This window comes from Saimiri boliviensis, chromosome 2 (assembly GCF_048565385.1).
Source record: "Saimiri boliviensis isolate mSaiBol1 chromosome 2, mSaiBol1.pri, whole genome shotgun sequence".
Taxonomy (NCBI): Eukaryota; Metazoa; Chordata; class Mammalia; order Primates; family Cebidae; genus Saimiri; species Saimiri boliviensis.
Window position 1 is genome coordinate 31,819,434 of NC_133450.1, and position 27,877 is coordinate 31,847,310.

The 27,877-nt window shown below is 40.6% G+C and overlaps 1 protein-coding gene across 7 annotated transcripts in view; it reads right to left on the minus strand.

Moving 5' to 3' along the window:
- The window catches only part of RGS6 (regulator of G protein signaling 6), a 634,950-nt gene extending 612,416 nt beyond the window's left edge, over positions 1-22,534 (minus strand). For 2 of the 7 annotated variants that reach the window (XM_074393036.1, XM_074393035.1), the window contains exon 1: positions 22,040-22,528. The gene's annotated coding sequence lies outside the window, so the exon portion shown is untranslated. Of the gene's footprint in view, positions 1-7,105; positions 7,177-21,222; positions 21,525-21,680; positions 21,876-22,039 lie in introns of those variants that run through there. The other 5 variants (XM_039469182.2, XM_074393030.1, XM_074393031.1 and 2 more) reach the window with 5 other exon arrangements.
- Between the last annotated feature and the right edge of the window lie 5,343 nt (positions 22,535-27,877).

Sequence of the window (27,877 nt, forward strand, 5' to 3'; positions counted from 1 at the left end):
AAACTTGCTTTCAGTTTACTCTATGGACTTGCCCTGAATTCTTTATTGCACAAGATCCAAGAACCCTCTCTTGGGGTCTGGATCAGGATCCCTTTCCTGTAACATTGCTATTTACCAAAGGGGAATTCTTCCATCTTTGCTGTTAATTAGATGGTTATAGAACATTCCTGCTCACATACACCCTACCACCACACCAGCCTGGTTCTGGTATTAACAGTGGATAACAGATAAAAGACTTCCAAGCCACAGACTCCCTGAGGAAGGTAGTTAGGGAAACCTAAAGTCAAAAGAGGAGACAAAAACAGGGGGCAGGGGTGGTGTGGATTTGAAGCCTCTAGCACCTACAGCTCAACAAATACTAAACACTGCCCAACTCCTAGCCAGGTTAAGGAAAATCTCACACTAAATGCTCACCTACCTCAGTTCCTATGACCCAACACATCCTGTCTGGCTTTCAACAAAAAATTACAAGGCATGCTGAAAGGCAAGAAAAACACACTCTGAAAAGACAAGCAATCATCAGAATCAGATTCAGTTATGTCACGGATGTTGGAATGATCTGCCGTTAACAGGAAATTTAAAATAACTATGATTTAAAATGTTAAGGGTTCTAATGGAAAAAGTTAATGGTAATGAAAGCAGAGAGACAGAAACCCTTTTTAAAAACTCCTTTGAAAAGGAAATCCTAAATATCAAAAACACTGTAACAAATGAAGGCGTTCCATGGGCTCATCAGCAGACTCAAAACGGCCAGGAAGCATAAGACCTACCATTCAACGGCACAACCAGGGTGACTAATGTCAGTGACAACTTAACTGCACATTTTAAAATAACTAAAAGAGTGTCATTGGATTGTAACACAAAGGATAAATGCTTGAGAGGATGCATACCCCATTCTCCACAATGTGATTCTTACGCATTGCATTCCTGTATCAAAACATCTCATGTATCCCATGTATACTTATATATAGAAATGTTTATATATAAGTACAAAAATTATACTTATTAATAAGTATTGAAGGTCAATCATGAATTTTCAAACTAAAAAGAGAATTAAAGGAGGAAAAAAACCCAGAGCAGAATATTCAGGAACTCTACAACAGTATAAAAAGGTATAACATACATGTGATCATAATTCCAAGAAGAGAAGAAAGAAAGGAGAAGAAATATTGGAAGGAATAATAACTGAGAACTTTCCAAAATTAGTGACATACAATAAACCACAGATGGAGAAAAATCAGAAAATACCAATCAGGACAAACGCCCCAAAAAAGAGAAATGGAAAAACCCCACCTAGGCGTATCGTATTCAAACTGCAGAAAACCAAAGACAAAGAGGAAATCTTAAAATAAGCCAGATCCTTACCTATAGAAGAATAAGGATAAGATTTACAGAATCCATGCAAGCAAGAGTGTGGAGTGAAATATTTTCAATGTTGAAGGAGAAAAAAAAAAGAAAAACGCCCACTTAGAATTCTACATCTAGTGCAATTATCCTTCAAAAGTGGAGAAAAAATAAAGCCTTTCACAGACAAGCAAAAACTGAGGAAATTTATCACCAGAAAACCTGCTATGCAAGAAACGCAAAAAGAAGTTCTTCAGGCAGAGAAAAATTATACAGGTCAGAAACTTGGATCTACAAAATGAAAGAACGAGCACCGATGATGGAATAAAGGTAAAACAACATGTTGTATTTTTCTTACTCATAATCGGTCTAAAAGAAATAGCTCCTTTTGAATAATGTTCATAGGACAAAAACTATTTATCTTATAAGGCTAGCATGTCAATGCCTAACAGAGCTCTGGAGCAGCCCTTAGCAATTAACCAGCTCCAAGGTTGGTAAACGTGGGCCCATGGGACGAACCTAAGCCTGTTGTCTGTTTTTATATGATCTGTTTGCTAACAATGGTTTTTACATTTTTAGATGCTTGAAAAAGTTAAAAGAATATTTCATGACACATGAAAATTGTATGAAATTTGAGTTTGTGTCCATACACTTTTATAAATAAATACCCGTTTGTTTACGTATTGCCTGTGATCACTTTTATGCTACAACAGCAGAGTTGAGTTGTTGCAACAGGGACCGTATGGGCCAAAGAACTCAAAATATTTACTATTTAGTCCTTTACATGATCATTTTTTCTGTCCCTTGAACAAACCCAAGCCTTTGTTTTTTAGAGGTTGGCACTAAGGCCTGGGAAGGTCAAGTTGCATTCTAATGTCATCCTGCTGGTTAGCAATAAGGGTCAGCATTTAGAGCTTGGGTCTTCCCTCTCTTCTCACATGAGAGGACTTATATTTTGTAAGTATGGGTTCCAAGATTATAGTTTCTAATACTGCTGACTATTGGGACTGCAGAAATAACATTTTATTATTCTCTTATTTCGCATGAAAGATTGTATCACTGCTAGAGAAGAAGTGGGAGTGACAGAGAAGCTTTGCCAATTTTGATACACAAGAAGTGGATGACTAAGAGATGGATGACATGTTCCCAGGGGACCTAAGAAGACAAGAGCTCCTATTGGCTTTTTCTTTTTTAAAGAATGTCAGTTTTATTCCTTGGGATTTCATTGCTTTCTCTTTAAAAAAAAAAAAAGACAGGTAAAATCAGTATGTTTATACATAAAACTAGGCATTTAAATGTAATGTAAGGTGCACCCCTTCAATGACTCTGTAATGCCTCCATTTGGGGCAGCAGTGGTAGACTTTGCCTCTTCTTAAGATAGCAAAATTTAACAAAAGAAAATCTTTTCAAACAGCTCACCAGCCAAAAGCATTATAGATCAAAGAAAGAACAACTGAATAGGTTCTTGGGGTTTGTTTTACAGTTTTACTCATACCATGTAGATGACAGACAATAACAGTACCATTAGAATTTACGGTACCAATTCCTACAATGATGATCTAACTTGTAACAGTCCAGCCCTCAAGAACAACTAGAAAGGTAGATTGTATATAAAAAGAAGAGCTTCCAAGGCAATGAGGACACATGGGATCAATATCCAAGAGAAAAAGGAAGTATAGAGGTGAGCCCGCTATTCTGTGTAATCTTGGCTTTAAGGCATTTAATCAAATTCAACACCTCTTCATGAAAATACTGTGGGCCAATTTTAAATGTAAGGGGACTTACTTGATCTGATAAACAGTATTTGTAAAACACTTACAGAAATATTTATAATATTTAATAGTAAAACATGGAAAACTTTCCCACTGAGATTAGAAATGAGACAAGAATGCCTATTATCACCACCGACATTCACCATTACATTCAAGGTCTTAGCCAATGCAACAGGAGAGAAAAACAAAGTCACAGTAATTAGAAAGGAAAAAGTAAAAACTCTTTTACAAGTAATTGAACTGTGTACATGGAAATTCATAATAATTTATGAATGCAATTACTTTTGCACCAACCTAATACACAGAACTATTAGGCTTAATCAGTGAATTTAGCAAAGTCAATGGATACAAGGTCAATATATAAACTCAACTGTATTTTTATCTATCAGCAATAATCAGAATATGATATATTTTTAAAGGTATCATTTATAATAGCATCAAATAATTTCAAATATTAGGAATATATCTTTAAAAGATGTGCAATAATTTTACAACAGAGGGATACAAAAACACTAACAGAAGTGAGAGAGATCTAAATAAATGAAAGGATATTCCATATTAATGGATTGAAATTGTCAACACTGTAAAAACATTAATTTACTCCCAATTTAGGCTAGAGATTTAATGCAATCTCAATCAAAATCCCATCAAAAGATCATTTTAAAATTTATACAGTAATGCAAATGAATAGAAATAATGAAGCAATTTTTTAAAATTTAAGTTCTGGGGTACATGTGCAGGATGTGTACATTTGTTACATAGGTAAATATGTGCCATAATGGTTTGCTGCACCTATCAGCCCATTGCCTAAGTATTAAGCCCAACATGCATTGGCTATTTTTCCTGATGCTCTCCCTCTCCGCCACACCCCATCCCCAACAGGACCCAGGTGTTGTTCCCCTCCCTGTGTCCATGAGTTCTCACTGTTCAGTTCCCACTTAAGAGTAAGAATATATAGTGTTTGGTTTTCTGCTCCTGCATCAGTTTGCTGAGGATAATGGATTTCAGCGCCATCCATGTCCCTGCAAAGGACATGATCTTGTTCCTTTTTATGGCTGCATAGTAGTCTATGGTATATATGTACCATATTTTCTTTATTCAGCCTATTATTAATGGGTACTTGGGTTGATTCCATGACTCTGCTGTCATGAAAAGTGCTGCAATGTACACACACATTCATGTATCCTTATCACAGAATGACTTATATATATATTATGTATCTTTATCACAGAATAATTTATACCCAGTAATGGGATTGCTGGGTCATATGGTATTTCTGCCTCTAGGTCTTTGAGGAATCACCACACTGTCCTCCACAATGGTTGACCCAATTTACACTCCCAACAACAGTGTAAAAGCATTTCCATCTCTCCACAGCCTCGCCAGCAGGTTGTTTCTTGTCTTTTCAAAAATCACCATTCTCACAGTGGTTTTGATTTGCATTTCTCTGATGATCAGTGATGGTGATGTTGAGCTTTTTTTCATGTTTGTTGGCCACCTAAATGTCTGCTTTTGTGAAGTGTCTGTTCATATTCTTTGCCCACTTTTAAATTCGGTTGTTTTTTTTGGTTGTAAATTTGTTTAAGTTCCTTGTAAACTCGGATATTAGACCTTTGTCAGATGGATAGGTTGCAAAAATTCTCTCCCATTCTATAGGTTGCCTGTTCGCTCTGATGATAGTTTGTTTTGCTGTGCAGAAGCTCTTTAGTTTAATTAGATCTTTTGTTGCAATTGCTTTGATGTTTTCATCATGAAATCTTTGTCTATGCCCATGTCTTAAATGGTATTGCCCAGATTTTCTTCTAGGGTTTTTATAGTTTTGGGTTTTACATTTAAGTCTTTATCTTAATTTTTTATAAAGTGTAAGGAAGGGATCCAGTTTCAATTTGCTGCATATGGCTAGCCAGTTCTCCCAGCACCATTTATTAAATAAGGAATCCTTTCTCTGCTGTTTGTTTTTGTCAGGTCTGTAGAAGATCATATGATTGTAGATGTGCAGTCCTTTTTCTGAGATCTCTATTCTGTTCCATTGGTCTATGTGTCTGTTTTGTACCAATACCATGCTGTTTTGGTTACTGGCACTGTGTAGTCTAGTTCAAAGTTGGGTAGCGTGATGCCTCCAGCTTTGTTCTTTAGAAGTGATTCTTAAGTAAGAACTAGAGGGTGCACACTACTGAATATCAAGACTTTTTTTATAAAGCTCAAGTAATTAAGACAGTGTGGTATCAATATTATATCAGAGAAATAGAACAATGGAATGGACTAGAAAACACAGAGGCAGACCACATATGAGATTGATAACAAAGGTGACATTCAGAGCAGTACAAATGAAGAGATTTTTCAGTAAGTGGTACTGGGTTTATTGGATATCCATAAGGAAAACAAAATAAACATGGATACCTTTCTCATACTATAAACAATGATCAACTGCAGGTAGATTTTTCAACCTAAAGATAAAAGGAAAAGAAAAAATAAAAAAAAAATTTTTTAAAAAAAGGACCTTCTATAAATTAAAACAGAGTAACTTCATAACCTTAGGGTAGGCAACAATTTCTCAAGCAGGCACAGGAAGCAATAACCATAAAGGAAGAGACTGATAAATTGGATTATATTTTAAGTGAGATCTCCAATTCATCAAAAGAGAGTAAAAGGCAAACCACAAGAGTTGGGGAAAGATATTTTAAATACATATGACAGGCAAAAGCATTTGTATTAAAAATTTGTTTTTAAAAGACTTCTACAACTCAGTAAGATTAAAAATCTAATTTTAAAATGGGCAATAAGCTTGAACAGGCACTGCAAAAGACAAATAAAAGTGGTAAAAAATATTAAGAAGGCACAACATCATTAGTCACCAGAAAAATGCAAATTAAAGCCATAATAAGACATGCACCCACCAGAATGGCTAAAATTCAAACATTTAACAATCTCAAGCCTTGCCAATGGTAAAGAGAAACTAAAATAGTCATGAACTGATGATAGGAGTATAAATTGGTGCAGCCACTTAAGAAAACCCTTTGTAAGGATCTAATAAAGCTGAACATATGCCACCCTATGACCCAGCAATCCAGTCTTCAGTACGTATACCAAACAGAAACATATTCATATGTGTGCCACAAAACACATACAGAAGTATTCATAGCAGCAATACTCATAAAATGCCTAATGTAGAAATGTCCCAAATGTCCCTCAACAGTAAATGAATTGTGTGTGGAATATCACAAAGAATTCTGTACAGCAGTAAAAATAGTCTACTGCTGGGCCGGGCGTGGTGGCTCAAGCCTGTAATCCCAGCACTTTGGGAGGCCGAGGCGGGTGGATCACGAGGTCAAGAGATCGAGACCATCCTGGTCACCATGGTGAAACCCCGTCTCTATTAAAAATACAAAAAATTAGCTGGGCATGGTGGTGCGTGCCTGTAATCCCAGCTACTCGAGAGGCTGAGGCAGGAGAATTGCTTGAACCCAGGAGGCGGAGGTTGCGGTGAGCCGAGATCGCACCATTGCACTCCAGCCTGGGTAACAAGAGCGAAACTCCGTCTCAAAAAAAAAAGAATCCAACATTAAAAATAGTCTACTGCTACACATTGCAACATAGACGAATTTCACAATGTTGTACATGAGGCTCCAGAAAGAAATAATACAGGCATTCATGTATAATTTCATATGTATTTCAATATATATTTCGTTTATTTCAAAAATGAGAAATCTACAGTGTTAGAAATCAGGTTAGTGGTAGCTACTTGGGAGGCTGAAGTGGGAGGATTGCTTGAGCTTAGGAGATTGTGGCCATCCTGGGCAATGTAGTGAGAACTCATATAGAGAGAGACAGACAGACAGAGACAAAGAGAGAGAGAAAGAGAAAGAGAAGAGAGAGAGAGAGAGAGAGAGAGAGAGAGAGAGAGAGAGAGAGAGAGTATGAATATGGATATGAATGAATGAGAATCAGCTTAGTGCTTACCAATGGAAAAAAAAGAAATATATACTTACTGGGAGGGCCCATGAGGTATTTTCTGGAAGAAATGTAATATTCTCTTTCTTGATCTGGGAGAGATAATGCAGATGTGTTTACTGTTTGAAAATGATTGGTACACTTTTCTATAAATATGTTATACTTCCATAGAATTGCATGTTTGAAAAAGAATAGTGCAAATAAATGCAGAGCTGGAGGAAGGATGCATGTCGGACTCTCAAGGTGCATTGCAGCCCTCTCACGTACAGTGATCCAAAAAGTGACATCATGGCAGGGTTATAACTGCAGGGATGGTGAAGGAGCCAGAGGTTGTGTCTGTTACCACTGTGGACTGTCCTGGCCAGAGTATGCCTTATCATCGGACACACAGATTAAATCAACGTAGACATGTGACTAATCAGGACAAAGTCCTTCCTTAAGACTGGGACAAAGATGCTGGAAGAAAGAAGATTCCTCCCCTGTGAGGTGACTGTGTTGAAAAGATGTGAGGGTAGAAATACTAGTGACCACCTTCTTTTTCTCTCATGTCATAGGAGGAGGAAGACAAGATGTCAAGAGTGCTGACAATGTCATTTTTTTATTTTTTTTTTGAGATGGAGTTTCACTCTTGTTACCCAGGCTGGAGTGCAATGGCACGATCTCAGCTCACTGCAACCTCCGCCTCCTGGGTTCAGGCAATTCTCCTGCCTCAGCCTCCCGAGTAGCTGGGATTACAGGCACGCGCCACCATGCCCAGCTAATTTTTTTGTATTTTTAGTAGAGACGGGATTTCACCATGTTGACCAGGATGGTCTCGATCTCTTGACCTCGTGATCCACCCGCCTCGGCCTCCCAAAGTGCTGGGATTACAGGCGTGAGCCACCGCGCCCGGCCGACAATGTCATTTAAGTCACTGGATCCAGCTAAGCCTGAATTCTCAGATTATGTGGCCAAACTTATTTTTGCTTGAGATACTTGGATTTTGCTTCCGTTCAGCTGGGGTATTGGTATTTGTTCAGAGAGAAGACTGAATCCCCATCACTATCGTCACTATTACGTGGCGTTCAAGTTCCTTCACACTCTGGCCCCCACTTGCACATCTAGGTTTATCTGTCGCTGTTCATCATCATATGCCCAACAACGTGGTATCTCAACTACAGAAAACTCCCCCAACCAAGAATTCTCAATAAGCAAAGTTCAACTCATATCTATTTCCAAATACATTTTTGATATTCAATTGGTCATCCCTGTTAAGAATAATTAGAAGACATAAGAATCTTGCACCAGCCTAGGCAACGTGATGAAACCCTGTCTCTACAAAAAATACAAAATCAGCTCAGATCGGTGGCATACGCCTGTAGTCCCAGCTCCTCAGGAGGCTGAGGTGGGAAGATCACTTGAGCCTGGAGGTCAAGGCTGCAGTAAGCCAAGTCTGCTTCACTGCAGTCCAGCCTGGGCAACAGAGTGAGACCTTGTCTCAAGGAGAAAAAAAAAAAAAAAAAAAAAAGACACTTGGGATTAGAAACAGATTTTTTTTAAAGTGGGGGAGGGGGATTTAAGGCAGATGGCAGGCAGGGGAAGTGGTTATTGCAGAGAGGCTTTTGAAATCTAAAGGAAGCCAAAAAAACAAATGAAAACCTGAAATTGGCAGCATATGCTTTGGAATGACACTAAATACCCTAGACATGGGGGTGAGGTATCTGAGGACTTCCTAATCACTCATGTCAACTAAGTTAAATAAAGATGTATCTATCCACTTTACCCTTCAGCCACAGGGAGACCCAGAAGTCAGCAGTCAGCCTCTCTGACAGAAAGGCACTAACGTTTGTACAGAAAGCCTGGCACGGAGGAAATGGCCTTGCACGTGAGAATTGTGCACTGAGTGTAATAAAGCAAAATCACCTGTAAGCATTTCACTGTAGTGAGTGTGGGGGGGGGGATGAAGGGATGGGGGTGATATCCTGGAAAACAGCAAGAAGTAACTGAAAATTCACTGTGGCACACTGCTCTTACCAACATAAGGTGAGTAAACTGTCACTCACAATCTCCTTGTCTCATTTTACTTTCAGTAAATATGACAAATACTTACTGGACAGTTTTGCTAACACCTAGATGTCCCCTATCCTTGTTTTCACTAGAGTTTTAAGTTCATCAACATGGACTCCTCCCACCAGAAAGGTTTTTAAGGACCTCACTCTCTGTATGACACACTAAGTCTTCTTTGCCCACTCCTTGCATTTGATCGTCTGTACACTTTTGTTTACATTGAAATGCCTCAAGCACACTCTTGCCATCCCTGTCCCTGACTCCATTTCTGCAGGCCCCCCTGACCCCTCGGTCCTCCAAGGTCCAATTCATCTACTTAGCTTATTCAGGGAAATCTCACAGCGGGAAATCCTCTCTCCCTCATTTTCCATGTATGGAAAATGGAGATATATGGAAGTTCTCTCTCCCTCATTTTCCATATATTGCTCACCACATTCGTTTCCCTTTTTTTCCTCCTCCAGAATCTTAAGTTTCTGGAACACAGGAGCCATATTCGATTAATCATTATCTGGAAATGGGTCCTTGGTAGGAAGACAGATGCACAGTCTGACGCAGACCACCGGGGCAAGGAGTGGGGAGGAGCAGCAGAGACCCCAGGTCGGCTGTGACCTGCGGTGGGAAATATCCCTCCCCCGTAACCCCATTAATAGTTGACTAAACCAGAGATTGTTTCCAGGTGCACACTCTTTCGGTAACAACTGCAAAGCAATCACAATTTCTCAGCCTTATTCTGCAACTGGGAGGAACACAGATCAAGAGAGTTCAGCTACTTTGTCTCCTGTCACATATCTCTGGCTATCTGCAGAAACCAGCAGCCAAGCCCTAAACTACCTGCTATCCTGAAAGTACCTTCCCCTAAAAAAAAAAAAGTAGTCTAAAATGAAATCAATAAATTTATTCTTTGTGAATGCGTCCTTTCTATTTTGACCAGCTGCTGAATCACTCTTTGTATTAGGATGTATGGTCAGCAAATAACATAATGGCATCTTCCTGCTTGGTTTGGAATCTAAACACTGTAGCACTTACACAGAAGTTTAAGGGGAAAATATATTGGACATGTTATTTAAAGTTACCTTTTTTTTCTAGAGAGGTCACACCATAAAATGCAGCCAGCTCAAAAGGTGTTTCTCTTTGATTGGATGGTATAGACATACATAATATTTTTCTTTTTTTTTTTTTTTTGAGATGGAGTTTCGCTCCTGTCGCCCAGGATGGAGTGTAATGGCATGATCTCGGCTCACTGCAACCTCCGCCTCCTGGGTTGAAGCGATTCACCTGTCTCAGCCTCCTGAGTACCTAGGATTACAGGCATGTGCCACCATGCCCAGCTAATTTTATATTTTTAGTAGAGACAGGGTTTCTCCGTGTTGGTTAGGCTGGTCTTGAACTCCCAACCTCAAGGGATCCACCCAACTTGGCCTCCTAAAGTGCTGGGATTACTGGCTTAAGCCATCGCTCCAGGCCTGATTACTGGCTTAAGCCATCGCTCCCGGCCTGATATACATAGTATTTATCTAATTGAAATTAGTTGTTAATGATTTTTAAATGAATTACAATTCAGCAACAACAGGGCTTTCTGAGCAGCACATACTTCTCACTTCAACACAGTCTCCGCCTGTCCCTAATGCAGTCCCAACCCTGAGGTCCAGGGTCAGGTGCCATTCATCAACACACGCACGGCTATTTTGCTTTCAGACAAAAGGAAATGCTATTTGGTACCCAGGTCTCTCTTGACAATGAGTCAGAGGACCCCATATTTCAAGAAAAATAGATATAAATGTATTTCTTTCTGGGAACAAAAGCTTTCTATATATGTAATGTGCAAACAAAGCATGTTTCTGATTTGTAAAAATTACAGCTTAAGCTATCATTGTGAAAGAAACCTTACTTATTTCCTTTACCTACCTGGTCTATTGAGTGAGTTTGCGACTCATTTTTAAAACGCTTTTTCCTTCCTTCCTTCATTTCACAAATAGTTCTTAAACAATTATATGATTCACAATCTGTGATAGAGGCTGAAGCTACAACAGGAAATAAGAGTCCCTGCATTTATGGAATGTATATTCTAGCAGAGGGAGACAAATAGGTAAATACATACAATGCAATGTTGTGATAATAAAGCTATGATCAAAAATAGGGCAGGTAAGACAATGAAGAACAATGAGAAGGGGCAGCCCTTTAGCTAGAGTGTTCTGAGATGGCTTTAAGTATCAAGATTTTATATTAGTCCTTACTCTGAAATCAAACAATTGTTTTAATAAGCAATTACGGTCATGCACCACGAGTCAGTGGTGGACCACATATATGAAAGGGGTCCCACGAGATTGTAATACCATATTGTTACTGTATCTTTTCCATGTTTAGATATATTTAAGTACAAAATACCACTGTGCTACAATTGCCTGCAGTAGTCACACAGTAACATGATGCACGGTTTATAGCCTAGGAGCGCTATACCATACAGCTTAGGTGTACAGTAGGCTCTACCATCTAGGTTGTGTAAGTACACCCTAGATCAGGCGTCCCCAGACTTTTTACACAGGGGGCCAGTTCACTGTCCCTCAGACCGTTGGAGGGCCGCCACATACTGTGCTCCTCTCACTGACCACCAATGAAAGAGGTGCCCCTTCCTGAAGTGCGGCGGGGGGTGGGAGGGTAGGGGGCGTGGATAAATGGCCTCAGGGGGCCGCATGTGGCCCGCGGGGCCGTAGTTTGGGGACACCTGCCCTAGATCAAAATCACCTAATGACGTACTTCTCCAAATGTATCATGGTCATTAAGTGACACATGACTGTGTTATCAACACCATTCATCTGAAAACTCTGCCGTTATCCCTCTTTGCACCTATCAAATTTCTTCCTATTTCCCAAAGCCTGTCTCTTCCAGATCTGATGATAGCATGCTGTCTCTGAAGTAAACTATAATGTACTTACTGTCTTCTTCATCTATGTGCTACCAAATTTGACTTACAAAATCCTCCGCATTTTTTCCTCAACTATCATTTAACATCTTTTCTTGCTAATTTTCTATTTATTTCTATCATCTCTCCAAAACAATTGAAATGATCTCAAGGGTAGGGTCTCTGTTTATTCCCCATCTTGTGATATATGAAAGAGACTCTGGACTTCGGGGTCAGATAAGATATGAGTTTAAATCCTGGTTCCTCAATGACCATCTGACTTAGGGCAAGTCGCTGAACCTTGTTTCCACTCAGTTTCCTCATCTATAAAATGGGCATAATGGCACCTAACATCTCTTAAAGGACTTTGACTAGCAAAAAGCTTAACAAATGCTGATTGTTATTTTGTGAGATCAGCCCATATGACAGATCCACAATTTTGCAGGCTGAGCAAGTTTTTGGTTTAGCAGTCAATTTTTATCAAGCATTTACTGTATGTATTGGCCTTGTGCTAGAGGTGGAGATAAAATTCTAAACATAAATCATAAAACAAAAAAGCCAAACAGACCAACACCCAATGCAGTAGATAAACATTAATGTAAAACTAGAAGCTAGGATGACAGTCTCACTGTATCATGGGTATGAAGTGGATCTTGCCAGGCAAAATCAAGCAAGCAATAAGAATGAGTGCTGTAACCACGTGCACCTTGCACCCACACTCATACCAATCCATGCACCCACACTAGTCCATGAATTCCTACCAATACTAGCCGATCCTTCCTCCCCCACCCATGGCTGTCACTCTGCAACTCAATAACTCAGCAAACATCTACCAGACTCCTACTATGTGCCAAGCACTGTAAGAAACCCCAAGGATGCAGAGACAAAAATAAAATGTGGGCTTGCTCTGGGTGTCTGGCATAAGCCCTATCAATGCAGCAGCATTGATATACCTTTTTCACTTCTCTTCCTGCTGGTGATGAATGGTCTTTAACCTCCAGGAAACTGAGGCATCTTTGGTTATCATAAAGTCTTGCCCATGCTGCCTTCTCCCACTTAGACGTCTGGGCCACTTGCTTTCTAACGAACTCCTCAAATTCCAATGTGAGAACTGTGGAGCAGGACTCTCAGAGACTTGGGGGCCCCTCAAATGCTAGACTAACAGAGCAACTCCTCAGGAACAGAAAACAAAAAGGAACCGTTATCCTGAAATACTTATTTCTCAACAGACTCACGATAAAAAAATTATTAGAAAACAGGGACTGTGCTGTGAGAGTCCCATCTTCTTAAGTGTCTATGCTTTCTATGCCCTGTACTTCATACAGGGGCCTGCATTCTCCTCGTGGTTACACAGATGCAAGGGGTATTTTTTAAATTATTCTTTCACAGATGAGAAAACTAAGCTTCAGAAACACAATTAATATGATTTTTAAATGCCTGCTGTGCTCCTTTAAGCGCAAATAATAGCAGTTCTCTCTCCGGGCTCCAGGGTGGACAGGTCTTCACGAGAGCAACACGGGTGCCTGGGGTATTTCCAAGGGAGCGCCGCTGCCACCGCCAGCTTTCAGTCGTGCAGGGGACCTCACCTCAGCTGGCTTTGCAGAATGCATGCTTCCATGTGTGCAGGAAAATAGGCTCTTGGGTCAAGCAGATGCTAGTGAATGAGTGAACTCTACCATGGACAGATTTAAAGGTGGCTTTCTCTTTGATGGTTTAACCAAATTACTGTGAAATGCCAAGACAGCCTCTAAGACAATTCATTTGAATAGCCTGAGCTATTAATAAATGAGCATCTATTTGAATAGCCTGAGCTATTATTAAATGAGCATTTATTTTGTTCATATCCAAATATTTACACTTTTTTTTGAAGTTGCCACACATAAAAATTGTGGTTTGTAGCACCCTGTGTTACTAGCACCTAAGAAGAAGGAAAAGATAAATTTTCCATATAAAAGGTAGCCATATAGGGACAACCAAAAGTTCTAACTGGAGTATTTCAGCCAGCTAGACTCTCCTATCAAATACACATACTCAAGATCACCAGAGGGAAGCAGTCAAGAGCAACACCCTTTGGTGTCAGGAGGCCTGGATTTTACTTTTGATGCTGCTACTTCGCTTTGTGGATGTATGCAGGTTTATTTCTCCCTCTGAAGTTTTAAATTTCTTCCATCATAAAATTGGGACCTATCTTACAGTATGGTGGTAGAGTTCTAAAGAGCACTGCTCTGCCTTTTCTCTAGATGGGAGGGATGGGGGGATGGGGAGACAGGGGTGACTGCTTGCTTTACCTGCTGCCTTGATAATTGGGGTAATAGCAAACCCCTCTCTTTTGGAATATATGTATGTGTTAGAAAATAAATGGCCTCTTCTAGGTCTCAGAGAGGCAACTGTGAAGTATTTGGCAGGCTTTGTGTTTTGTAACATCTCAGACAGATATTCCTACTTGTTATTTAATGTAACTCAATAGGTTTAATGATCATTTTAACTGCCTACTAATAACCATTTTTGCTTTCTTTACAGTTTGAAGTACTGTGGTCCTTGAATGACTGGAACTCTTATTACAGACTTAATGTTTCCAAATTCTGGATTATTCTTTTGTCTTGACTACTCCAGAAAGATATTCCTCCCTAAGAGAAACTGATATCGATTCAACCAATGCTTACTGAACACCTACTGGCAACTCTATTTTGGGACACTGGATGAACGGATGCAAAAAAAAGTCAAATAGGCTTTCTGCTCCCAAGGAGATTACTGTAATGGTTAATACTGTCAACCTGATTGGAATGAGGGATAGAGAGTATTGGTCCTGGGTTTGTCTGTGTGTGTGCTGCCCAAAAGAGATTAAACATTTGGGCAACACACACATTTGTGTTCCCCCAGCTGGTGGGGGAAGGCAGATCCACCTTCTGCCTTCAGTGTAATCTGGTGGACACATTCTAATCAGCTTCCAGTGAATACGAAGCAGGCAGAAAAACGTGAAAAGGAGAGACGAGACAAGCCTCTCAGTCCACATCTTTCTCCCATGCAGGATGCTTCCTGCCCTCAAACATCGGACTCCAAGTTCTTCAGTTTTGCAACTTGGACTGGCTCTCCCTGCTCCTCAGCTTACGGATAACCTATTGTGGGACTTTGTGATTGTGTAAGTTAATACCTAATAAATTCCCCAAGATATATATCATATATATGACATATATATAAATAAAAAACTCTGATATATCTATATATCTTATATGTATCTTATATATGATATATATCTTATAAATATCTTATATCTATATATCATATAAAGATATATTTTATGTATATCATATGAGATATATAGATATATCAGGGAGTTTTTTATTATATATATTGGGAGTTTATATATATCATATAAGATATATATATCATATATGAATGATATATTTATTTTATTAATTCTGTACCTCTAAGAGAACCCTAATACATATTTTGGTACCTGGAGTGGTTCTAGAGGAACAGAATATTAAGGATGGAGTTCTTTCATTGGTTTGGGGGTTTCTGGAGTTGGCTGCTTAATATGATTAGACCCCAAAATGCTAAGGACTCTAATAGAATAGAAAATACCGATGGTCCTTGGCAGAAACGGTTTAAAGAATTATGCAAAATAAATGCATTTGACACTGATTCACCACTCATGGGAGGCAAGGAGTTTAGTGGTTCTACACATAATACACTTGACCTACGTGGAGAAACAAGGAACATAACGAAGCTGGTTGGTTGCTCCTAAGCTCAATGGACAAACTGATGAAAGAAAATAACGAACTCAGGGATTCTGTCTCATGGCTTCAGAAGGAGATACTGAGCCTCAAACCTGCTAGGATTGCCCTGAGTGAGAATCTTATATCCTGTAGAGGAAGAGCCAAAATTGTGGAAAAACAGACACGAGCTCTTAAAGGCGGCCCACTGTGAACAAGCTGAAAGTGCCTGAGCTCCCTTGGTTTAATGTAGAGGAAGGGATCCAAAGACTTAGGGAGATTGGAATGACAGAGTGGATTAGTCACTTCAGACCTACTCATCCCAGCTGGAAGGTCCAGAAGATGTACCCTTGACCGATGCCTTGCAAAACAGACTTGTGAGGGCAGCACCTGCATCTCTGAAGAGTCCCATAATTGCTCTTCTCTGTATGTCAGATTTAATGTGAGAACCACATTCACTCAGCTACAAAATTTAAATAAAATGGGAATAATTGGATCCTGAGGTGGCAGGGGCCAAATGGCAGCAATCAACCATCAAAGGCAAGGTGGGCACAGCTACCACAGTGGACAGCAGAGGCAAAGTGGCAATCAGAATAGTCTGACTTGCGTAGAGCTCTGGCATTGGCTAATGAATCATGGGGTTCCTAGAAATTGACAGGAAGCCTACTGCATTCCTACTTAAATTGTATAAAAAAGAAAACTTCTAGATTGAATGAACAAAAGACTAATTTGAATTACAAAAACATAGAATCACAGTTCCTCAATTTCCAGACTTGAGCCACTTTACAGACCCAGAACCCCTTGGATAAAGGGGAAGCTGGGTCTCCTACAGGAAGGACCCTAACTATATTACCAAAAATTTATGCAGTGAATTGTTCTCTCGTTCTTCCCAAGGAGACCTGCAGCCTTTTACCATGGTAACTGTGCACTGGGGAAAGGGAAATGATCTGACATTTCAGGGACCACTGGACACTGGCTCTGAGCTGATATTGATTCCAGGGGACCCAAAATGTCATCATCATCCTCCAGTTAAACTAGGGGCTTATGGAGGTCAGGTAATTAATAGAGTTTTAGCTCAGGTCCAACTTATAGGGGGTCCAGTGGGTCCCCAAACTCATACTGTGATAATTTTCCCAGTGCCAGAATGCACAATTGGCATAGACATACTTAGCAGAAGAGGATTTTCATAATCAAGTGGATAGGATGAGATGATCTGTGGGCACCACTCAGTCTCTTTCCCCAGCCACCTGTCGTCATCGCCCAATGGGCCCATGGTGGCAGGGACAAATGTTACACATGGGCTCAGCAACGTGGACTCCTACTCACCAAGGCTGACCTGGCTACGGCCACTTCTGAGTGCCCAATTTGCCAGCATCAGAGACCAACACTGAGCCCTCAATATGGCACTATTCCTCGGGGTGATCAGCCAGCTACCTGGTTGCAGGTTGATTATATTGGACCTCTTTCATCATGGAAAGAGCAGAGGTTTGTCCTCACTGGAATATTCACTCTGGATATGGGTTTGCCTATCCTGCACGTAATTCTTTTGTCAAGACTACCATCTGTGGACTCACGGAATGCTTTATCCACCATCATGATATTCCACACAGCATTGCCTCTGACCAAGGCACTCATTTTACAGCCAAAGAAGTGGGAAAGCAGGCTCGTGCTCAAGGAATTCACTGTTCTTTCCATGTTCTCCATCATCCTGAAGCAGCTGGATTGCTAGAACAGTGGAATGGCCTTTTGAAGTCACAATTACAACCCCAACTAGGTGACAATATTTGCAGGGCTGGGGCAAAGTTCTCCAAAAGACTGTGTATGCTTTGAATCAGCATTTGATATATGGTACTGTTTCTCCCATAGCCAGGATTCACAGGTCCAGGAATCAAGGGGTGGAAGTGGAAGTGGCACCATTCACCATCACCCCTAGTGATCCACTAGCAAAAGCTCTGCTTCCTGTTCCCACGACATTACCTTCTGCTGGCCTAGAGGTCTTAGTTCCAGAGGGAGAAATGCTGCCACCAGGAGACACAACAATGATTCCATTAAACTAGAAGTTAAGATTGCCACCTGGATACTTTGGGCTCCTCCTACCTTTAAGTCAACAGGCTAAGAAGGGAGTTACAGTGTTGGCTGGGATGATTGACCCAGACTATCAAGATGAAATCAGTCTACTGCTCTGTAGCGGAGGTAAGGAAGAGTACATATGGAACACAGGAGATCTGTTAGGGTGTCTCTTAGTATTACCAATGCCCTGTGATTAAGGCCAATGGGAAACTACAACAGCCCAATCCAGGCAGGGCTACAAATGGTCCAGACCCTTCAGGAATGAAAGTTTGGATCACTCCACCAAGAAAACAACCACGACCTGCTCAGGTGCTTGCTGCGGGCAAAAGGAATACAGAATGGGTAGTAGAAAAAGGTAGTCATCATTACCAGCTATGATCACATGACCAGCTGCAGAAATGAGGACTGTAATTGTCATGAGTATTTCCTCCTTTAGTTAAAAACATGTATGTGCATATATACACTTGCTCTAAGGAAATTTGATTTCCTTTTTCTCTGTCATGTGACATAAGATTTATTGACTTCACATCAGCATTTAAGTATTGCTAACTTTATGTAATTGTATTTGGGTTGGGGATTGGTGCATTTCTGGCTGTAGGAAGGATAGTTGTAGTATGTTAGGCATAATTATGACTAATTATTGTCTTTATTTGAAGATTATGTATGATCTCAGGCGCTGTGTATGGGTTCAAGTTGATAAGGGGCGGGCTTGTGATGGTTAATACTGAGTGTCAACTTGACTGGATTGAGGAGATACAGAGTATTGATCCTGGGTGTGTCTGTGTGGGTGTTGCCCAAAACAGATTAAACATTTGAGTCAGTCAGTTGGGGAAGACAGATTCAACCTTAATCTGATGGGCAAAATCTAATCAGCTTCCAGTGAATATAAAGCAGGCAGAAAAACGTGAAAAAGAGAGAGGGGCCTAGCTTCCCAGCCTTCATCTCTCTCCCATGCTGGATGCTTCCTGCCCTCGAACATCCTCCAATTTCTTTAGTTTTGGGGCTCGAACTGGCTCTCCTTGCTCCTCAGCTTACAGATAGCCTATTGTCGGCTCTTGTGATCATGTAAATTAATACTTAATAACAATATTTAATAAACTCCCCTTTATACACACACACGCACATGTGTATATATATTACATATACATATCATTTATATATTAGTTTTGTTCTTCTAAGAGAACCCTAGTACCCTTATCCTCTAGTTTTCACTGTCACCAAACCAGCAGAGTCAGTTCATCTGGGGACTTGTTAGATATGCACATTCTCAGGCCCTACCCCAGAAAGAATGGATCAGAGACTCTGGGGGTGACCCCCAGGTGTTTGAATGAGCCCTCTTCAAAGATCATTCTCATGTCAAAGCAACAAATACTCATTAGCTTACTGAGTTAAATCTCAAAGTGCCTTTTGCCCTTTAAGGAAACAGAGGCCCAGAGGCCACAGGAGAAGTTGATGGAGTAACCTCAACCAGAACTCAAGTCTCCCACCCCCAATGGCCAATCTTCTACTTCTTTTCTGATGATTTAATCCCTAAATCCGATAAGAAGCCCCAAGTATTACCAGCCCAAAGTGCAAACACTTGTTCTCAAAGAGCAGAAAAAGAACCTACTCTCTTTGAAAATAAGGACGACCCATAAAAACTAATATCTGATCAACATCATTCCGTAAACAAGCAGTAATTTCCCAAACCTTTACTACATTTCCAAATTATATTTCCAGGTTATATCTTCTATTTATAAAAATTTGTGGTAGAGGGGGGACTGAGTAGAAATATAATAATTGACCAGAATAATATTTGGAAGAAATATACACTTAAAGACACATTCATAGTGGCTCCCCTCCTCAGCAGATTATGGATAACCTTTATTTTTTTTCTTTGTATTTTCCTGAATTCAGACAGCTAAATATTGCTTTTGGAATCAGGGGAAAAGTTAAAATTGTTTTTTTTTGAAATATTATGTCTGTATCACTCAACATGAAAGTTTATTTTGTAATTCTATTTCTTTCCATACAGCAGGATAGTGTGTATAGTAATTATTTATATCATGCCATATGTTACAATGAAGATGAAATTTGGTAAATATATTCCTTCCAGCTGGCACTGAGAAAGAAGAGGTTAAATGCATTCCTAGGTTCAGAGCACTATGAATTAAGACAAGCTAACTGCAAAGCTAAAGGAAAAACTAATCCCAGTATTGAGAGCTCTGGAAGCATTCTTTTGAAATACGTTTATGTGACACACAGCTCCTTATTTCCATCCCCCTGATATTTAACCCCTGGCACAAAACAGGATGTTCAGCGATTCCTGGCAAAGTCTTAGGAGTTCAGGGGATAAAATGCATGGGGGAAGATGAGACACATAAGAAACAGAATGATCCTGCTTTCACATAAAATTATGTCCCTGTAGACAATGAGACATCCAAAATTACTGGCAAATTTCATTGTCCACAGTAACCTTAAATTTTTTTTTCTTTCTCAAGAAACGCCTACGGACTTCAAAAACATCTATGTTGAGGATCTTATTTATTCTGCATATCAAAAATAAATGATGAAAATGAACTCATTTAAATAAACATTTCTGCCACAAAAGCATTGCTGTAATGTTTCACTTGATAAGATGAAATTTATTGCTTCAAAGAAAAACTAACCTTGTTTTACTGAAACTCTCAGCAATATAAATTCAGTGACTCTTAACTGAAATTCCTTAAAGAAAATTGGAAGTTAAGATCTGCTGGAATCAATATAAAAAGGAAACACCGGTGGCCTCTCTCCTTCATCACAATACCTCCTAACAACTGACATTTCTAGAACTTGCAGATGCTTTCAGGAAAGAATGAGTTATTGGAAATAGACTCTCTCTCCACATATAGCTATAGTTTATAGTGCATGAGATCACATTTACAAGACAATTTAGCTTAACAGTGGTACGGTATCAAAGAACTCAGAATTTATCATCTAGGCTTTACCTGTTTAGCATGAAAGATTTGGCTTGCAAAGGTTTCTCTCTCAAGAGTCTCACCAAATTTCCCTCAGCCCTCTACTTTCCTTCAGAGTAGTCCCACCCATTGCAAAAGTAATAAGAATAAAGAATACGCATCTTACAGAAAGTTTCCACCAACATCCCAGCTCCCACTCCATGTAATTACCTAATTGCCTATGAAAATTGATCTATAAGAGCCGTGTTGTCAACACATTAAACTAAACCTAACAGTTTCCTTTAAGTCTTACACTTTTTAATAAACCACACACACACACACACACAAACTTGTAGCTCATTCTCAACTCCATGTTGATACTTACAAGCCCAGTGCTTCCATCTCTCACCTACTCTGGAGAGAAAAGGGTCCAGTGGTAGATTTTACCTCATCTCGATTATCTCTGCAGTTTTTCTTTGGGGCTGATAAAGATATTGATCAGAACTCACCTCCTAAGCATTGATAATTCCAAGTCCACGAGACCCCAAATAGCTTCAGTTTGTAACATAGAAACGCCACTGGTCTCAACGAGAGAGAAAGAAAATAACGTTCCCACTCCGTCAAATTAAGGGGGGGAAATGACATACAGCAGCTTTCATTCTGAACAAAATTAAATTTTCTGGGTCACTTTCCCTGTCTCACTGGACCACTTTTCACGCAGCCTGCCGGTGACTGTAAACACGGTCTCTCCACTCCTCACGCAATCAGTTCAGTTGTCATTCTCTCCTAGCGAATAGCCACCGCTTCCTTTGCTAGCGCAGTTCCCAAACAACAAACCTCCCCACCCGCCCCTGCCCTCCACACCTCACCACGGAGACTCGCCTTCTTTTCTTCCAGACCACAAATGGGCGAGCTTGTTCACAGAAAAAGTTAATGAACGCCTGATTTAGAGGCAAAGCTGCCCTACCTGCGATCACAACATCGGAAGGCTGGAAGTACGTAAAAGCTCCATCCTCTGCACCCTCGTCCCCGTCGGTGTGCGCTTCACACCCAGAAACCCAGGAACATGATTTATATGCAGACCTGCACCCATCCCACACAAGTCCACACGCCAGCTTGCCTAACCACTTATGTAAGCTCGTGCTTCCACAGTCCCAAACTGCAGACACACACACACGGGCACCTGTCACGCATCTGAAATGGACAAGCACCCACACCCAGGAGATGAAATCAACACATACGGGGTGGGGGGGGGGGGGAGATACTGTTTTAAACCATGTTTTCCCCCGTTTGTTTCTTGCCCATTTTTGTCTCAACTGCAATTACCTTAGCAACCAAAGAATTGCCTTGACTCTCCCTCCGGCTCCTGAATTTCTCCTAAAGCCAGCCTTGCGCCAGGTTCATGATAAAGCTGGAGAAGCCCAGGGAACCGGGGACCGGCAGCCTCTTGGGGGCGAAGGGGAAGTCTAGTCCGTCCCCGCGCCACTCCCCACAGCCTCGCCTCCTCTTTCCGAGTTTCCGTGGTGGCGAGCGCAGGGGCTCAGCGAGCGGAGAGCGAAGCCCCGGGCCCGCGAGGAGGACGCGCGGCGGGTCGCATGGTGCCAGGACGCGGGGCGCTCGGGGTGTCTCCGGCGCGCTCCGGGCTGGCCTGGCTCTCCGCTCTCCCCGGCGCTCGCTGCTCGCCCGCCTGCCCGCCCCGGGCCGGCAAATGGTGCGCGGAGGTCGGCCCGTCCCCTCGGCGCCCGCCGTCTCTCGCGGCGGTGGGAACCCGGCGCCCGGGCGGAGCTCTCGCCGCCGAGCAGGGCCGAGCGCGAGGAGCTGCCCCAACTCGCGAAGCCGTTCAGCTCCGAGGCCCGCGAGCTGCTGCAGCGGCGCCCGCTGTCGGATGCCGAGCGGAGCTGCAGCCCCGTGCCCGGCGCACCTGGGCGCCGGCACCTGGGCCCGGACCGCGTGGTGCAGGGAGGGACCGGCGGGCGGGGACCAGCACCTGTGCGCGTCCCGAGGGCGCCGCCGCCCGGCTCACCTGTTCCCAGCGCCGCGGAAGGCGCAGACCGTGATTCGCCCGAGGAGGAGAAAGCCTAGAAATTCCTCCTTCTCTAGAAGCCGCGAGAAAACCGGGAGACTGCCTCGACCGGGCGGAGGCTCCTTTCGTCAATTCCAGACTGACCCCGTCCGGAAACTTCAGTAGCGTTAAGGTTCTCTTAGGGATTCCCGGCCCTGGGTGAGGTGCCCCGTGGCTTCCGAATCCCTCACTGACGTGTTGCTGGCGCCCTCTAAATTAAAACGAGACACCGCGATCGTCGGTGATATTGTTCCTGACCTCGTCATTTTTATTTATTCAACATGCACACCACGCGCTGCATTGGGAGTGTTATGATTCCTACTGGAACACTACAAAAGTGCTTTCGAGAAAATTGGCTCTCAAATATTCTTGGGGGAAGAAGAAAAAAGTTGAAGACAGAAAACGAGAATGTGACTTGAACCTTTCTTTAACGTGGGAGATTTGAAATATGATGTTTATTTACAGATTCAGGAAGCTGCAGGTGGACATAGGACAAGATCGTTAGTGCTGGACGGTAACCATGGGATTTGTGTGCAATATCAATGCTATCAATATCAAGAATAAATTCGAGATTTATTATTGAATTGTAGTATGTCACCAGAAAAGGGAAAAAAACTTAAAATGTTTTTAAGGATGGATGACCTGGAGTCTTCATTCACATGAGTCCAGAAGTTAAAGAGTAAAGTGTCCTTCCCAAAATGCATCTTTTCCCACCATTCTACATTGATTAATGAATGTAGTCATTCTTTTATTCAGTAAACAAATAGCACCTGCTCAGTGTTAGACACTCTGCGAGCGTTAGAAATGTACGATAAAGGAAGGAGTCTCTGCCCTGAAGCCTTCAGGTCGAATGGGACAGTCCACAAGCAGATATGTGTGCTATGGTAGGCTTAGAGGAGCCACAGAAACCTGGGGGGAAACCTGCAACCAAGAGAAGCCATCCCCTGCCTAGTGAGTAAAATAGAATTGTTAACAGATGTCCCAGTTATTTATTAAAGTTGAAATTAAAAATATTTCCTTCCCTAGGCTCAACACTTGGCTCAAGCCGGTTGTGGAGCTGGCTGTGGCTATTTGTCACAGTTAAATAATGGGCCATGCATGGAAAGAAAGGTGATGACTAGGTGAGCGTCCGCTTTGAGGAGCTCTGCATTTTTTATTTTTTATTATTATTATTTTCTTGGAGATGTAGTTTCACTCTTGTGGAGTGCAGTGGTGCAATCTCGGCTCACTGTAACCTCTACCTCTGGGGTTCGAGTGATTCTCCTGCCTTAGCCTCTCAAGTAGCTGAGATTACAGGTGCCCACCAGCTCATGTTTTGGTGTTTTTAGTTGAGGTGGGGTTTCATCATGTTGGCTAGCCTGGTCTCAAACTCCTGACCTCAGGTGATCCACCCACCTCAGCCTCCCAAAGTGTTGGGATTACAGGTGTGAGACACAGTGCCCAGCTGTAGCTCTGCATTTCTGAGGCTAGCAGCCCCTTAAGGGCCAGACAGAGCATGAAGGAATAACACTGTGGAAGTATGAACAGCAGGCTCCAGGCTTATTAGAAGAAAGCCTTACTGTGTACTTCTCTTTTAAAAAACACATATGTGAAATCAGATATTTATAGAAATTAGATATATATTTTCACATTGATATATTTTGTGTATTATATGGGATTCCTGATATAGCTACATAGCATGACTTCTTATACATAGAATATCTGATTTCATATATATGTGTATATATGTGGGGGGTATTATAGATATATGTATTTAATAGAGACAGGATATGTCTCTATTTTTGCTGACATGGCCAAGAGATTGGTTTATGTGCTAGGAAATTGAGCAAAAAAGTACATACATTAAGAATATTGGAGCCAGTCACCTCACTGTTGGAGAACAGAATTACCAATATAGAAAGGCAAGAGATCCAGTTACGTGGCTTGAAATTGAAAGTGAAGATGTAAAATGATTTTGGATCCAAAGAGATGATAGATAGAAAGATAGAAGTGTATATGCGTGTGTATATGTTGATATATTTCCTAGGTTTGTTAACTGAGAAGGCCTAAAAGCAGTGGCACCCCAGTAGCAATGAACACACCTAACATTCAGATGTTGGTCTCTTCATACCATCCTCCAATAAAAGGAACCAGGATTCCTTGGTGTAGTGGATAAAACTAGAATAATTTGTTCTCCAAGGAAATGAGAAAGTACTTAAAGAATTATGGAGACATGTCAAAAGAATATAGAAGTCAGCTTGAAGAGGTTCCTGTTGGCCAATCTTGGACATGTTAAGGAGTAAAACAGTTAATGACAATGACAAATTTAACCCTTTGATTAAAATAAGAATCCATGAGTCCATGCTGATAGAAACAGAGAAAGGAACTCTATAGGAGAATGCAACTAATAAATGAAGAAGAAAAAATACAATTAGAAAACCACCATTTGGCAACCACCATCTTAATAATTGATTCGGACCAGAATCATCAACAGATACTAAAATTGGTGGATAAAATTTTGATGAGGAACAGGATATTTACCTAGTCTCAAAGTATATCTCTAAAAATGTTCATTAATACATTATTAATTATTAATAAGTATAGCATACTTATTACTTAACATGCAGCTGTAAATACTTGGGAGCTATCATCTTAATCAACTGGTAAAATTTTACATAAATGAAAACCAGCAATGGGGCAAATCAGCCTTGTGCTGCATCTTGATATGATACGCCAAGAATGTAGTGTCATTTCTTATGCATAAATATGTAAGGCAGGATAAAACATCAGACAAATGCAAATTGAGAGAAAAATCAAGTAACTGGCCTGTACTCTTTAAAAATGTCAAGACTATGATAGTAAAGATTGTTCCAGATTGAAGGACAGTAAAGAGATGACACCACTAAATGCAGCATGTGATCTTGAATGGAATCCAAAATGTATAAATGACTTTCGTGGCATATTCAGTGGATCCTGTGGATTTGATGGATTAAATTGGATGGTTGTTATTTTCCTGATGTACTCAAGGTATATAGTAAAGTGTTCTTGTTTTTAGGAAGTATAAACTGAAATATGAAGTGGTAAAGGGACATCACATCTGCAACTTAGCCTCAGAAGATGCTAAGGGAGCCCTTTAATCATTTTTGTAGCTTTTGTAATTTATTATAACATTATTTCAAAATGAATGGTTTACAAAAATACATTAAAGTATAATTGTTTCCTCACCAAATAAAAAAACCTGTCTTCCCTTTTCTAAAATGATCACCATGGGTTTCTTTAAGAATCAACTCATGACTGGCTTTGCTAAAAATATGATTTGATCTATTGCTATATACAATAATGTGATTCAGCCCAATATTTTGTTCATGCACTCAGCAATTACTAATTAAGGGCACAGTGCATGCAAGGATCCTGAAATTCATCTAAAGTATAAAATGAAATAATATTTATAGTTAAAACCCTGATTCTTTTGATTACTTCATTATCAAGTGAGGAGTTGCAGGAAAGTGTGTAATAGAATCGATTGTAGTGTAGCTCTCAAAACGGGTGATAAATTGAACAGAAGAATGGAAATGAGTTGGCAATTTTGTTTCAATAACTTCAATGACAGGCCAAGGTAGAAAACTATTGTGTCAGTACATTTTGTGCCTGTATTGATAACAGTGGTTTGGGGGAGGATAAAGAGTTTTGGGTCATGTGGCCCATTGATCAAGACTGCACATTCATGACATTTGACAGCTGATGACACTTTTCTTCAAACTCCCACATTTTCTTTTTTTTTTTTTTCACTCCTAAGTCTAGTCTTTTTCTGAGCGATAAGGACTCTTTTCTTTGCATTTTGGCAATAAAAGGAGAAAAGATTCTGGGTCACTTTTGCTTCATATAAAATCCTGAAAGAAAACAAATGCCTGATTAGATATGTTAGAAAATGTTTCTTTCAAACAATGGCTCAAAGGGCACAGAATTGGTATCACCTGGGGTACTTATTAAAACTTAGCAATAAAGATTCTTGAACAACCAGGTGCAGCGACACCACCTACTATCCCAGCTAACTCTGAAAACTGAGGTGGGAGGATCAAGTGAGTCCAGGAATTTGAATCCAGCCTGGACAACATCATGAAATCCTGTCGCTAAAAAATTAAAACTAAACAAAATTGGATCCATTTCTTAAATATATGCTAATCATTTCTGATGGTTAAAAAAATTATTGAACTTCATCTGAGATGTAATAAGTCACAATTTCTAGTGATGGAACCGGAGTATCTACTTTTGAACAAGAATTTGTGAATCACAGCCTGTGGGGTCCTTCCTTCATAGAATGCCCAGCATTTCTGTTACCACTAATTGCATAATCCCCTTCTCAAGAAGAGTGTACGGCAAGCAAGTTGATTACAGTGTAAAGTGGATCTTTTTATTCCTCTTTTGCAATGTGAAGTGGATTTTTTTCTATTTCCAGTATTAGCACTTGATCTACAGTTTTGAAAACCATGTGTCTGAGAATGAATGTGTTTATATCACAGTGCTAGAATAGCTATGTTTCTAGACTTGGAAATAAAGTTAGGTCAGAGTGCAATGCATATTTACAAAGTCCCATGCTTAATAATCAGAATGCAGGAATGTGTATATGTACAGCCAGTACATGTGGAAACAAATCTACATCAATAATAACAAGTTTTTTAAAACCTACACCAGGCCAAAAATAACCCTGAGATACTGTTCACACCAGTTGTTTGGACCAAGTTTCTTACCCTAAGCATCTCCTAGACACTCTCATGCACTGCCTTTCAGAAGCTTGTAGTGAGAATTATCACAGAATAGGCAGGTGCATATGGAATATGACTTGAAAAGTATACATGTCTCCTTAACCAAAAGCATCCCACTTCTGTCCCCTTCCTGCTAGATGCTGGAATTTCCACAGTTGATTAGAATCAGTGACAGGCATGTTTGGTTATGACCATGGTAAATAGGGAATATACTTCAGTAAGAAGGATCTTTTATAAAGTCAATATATGTCAATTACAAACCCTATCAAAAGTCCTAGTCATATGAGACAACAGGTAACCCAAAAAGCTAAGGACACTAAACTTAAATGCATAGTACCCTGTAAAACATGAGAAAGCCTT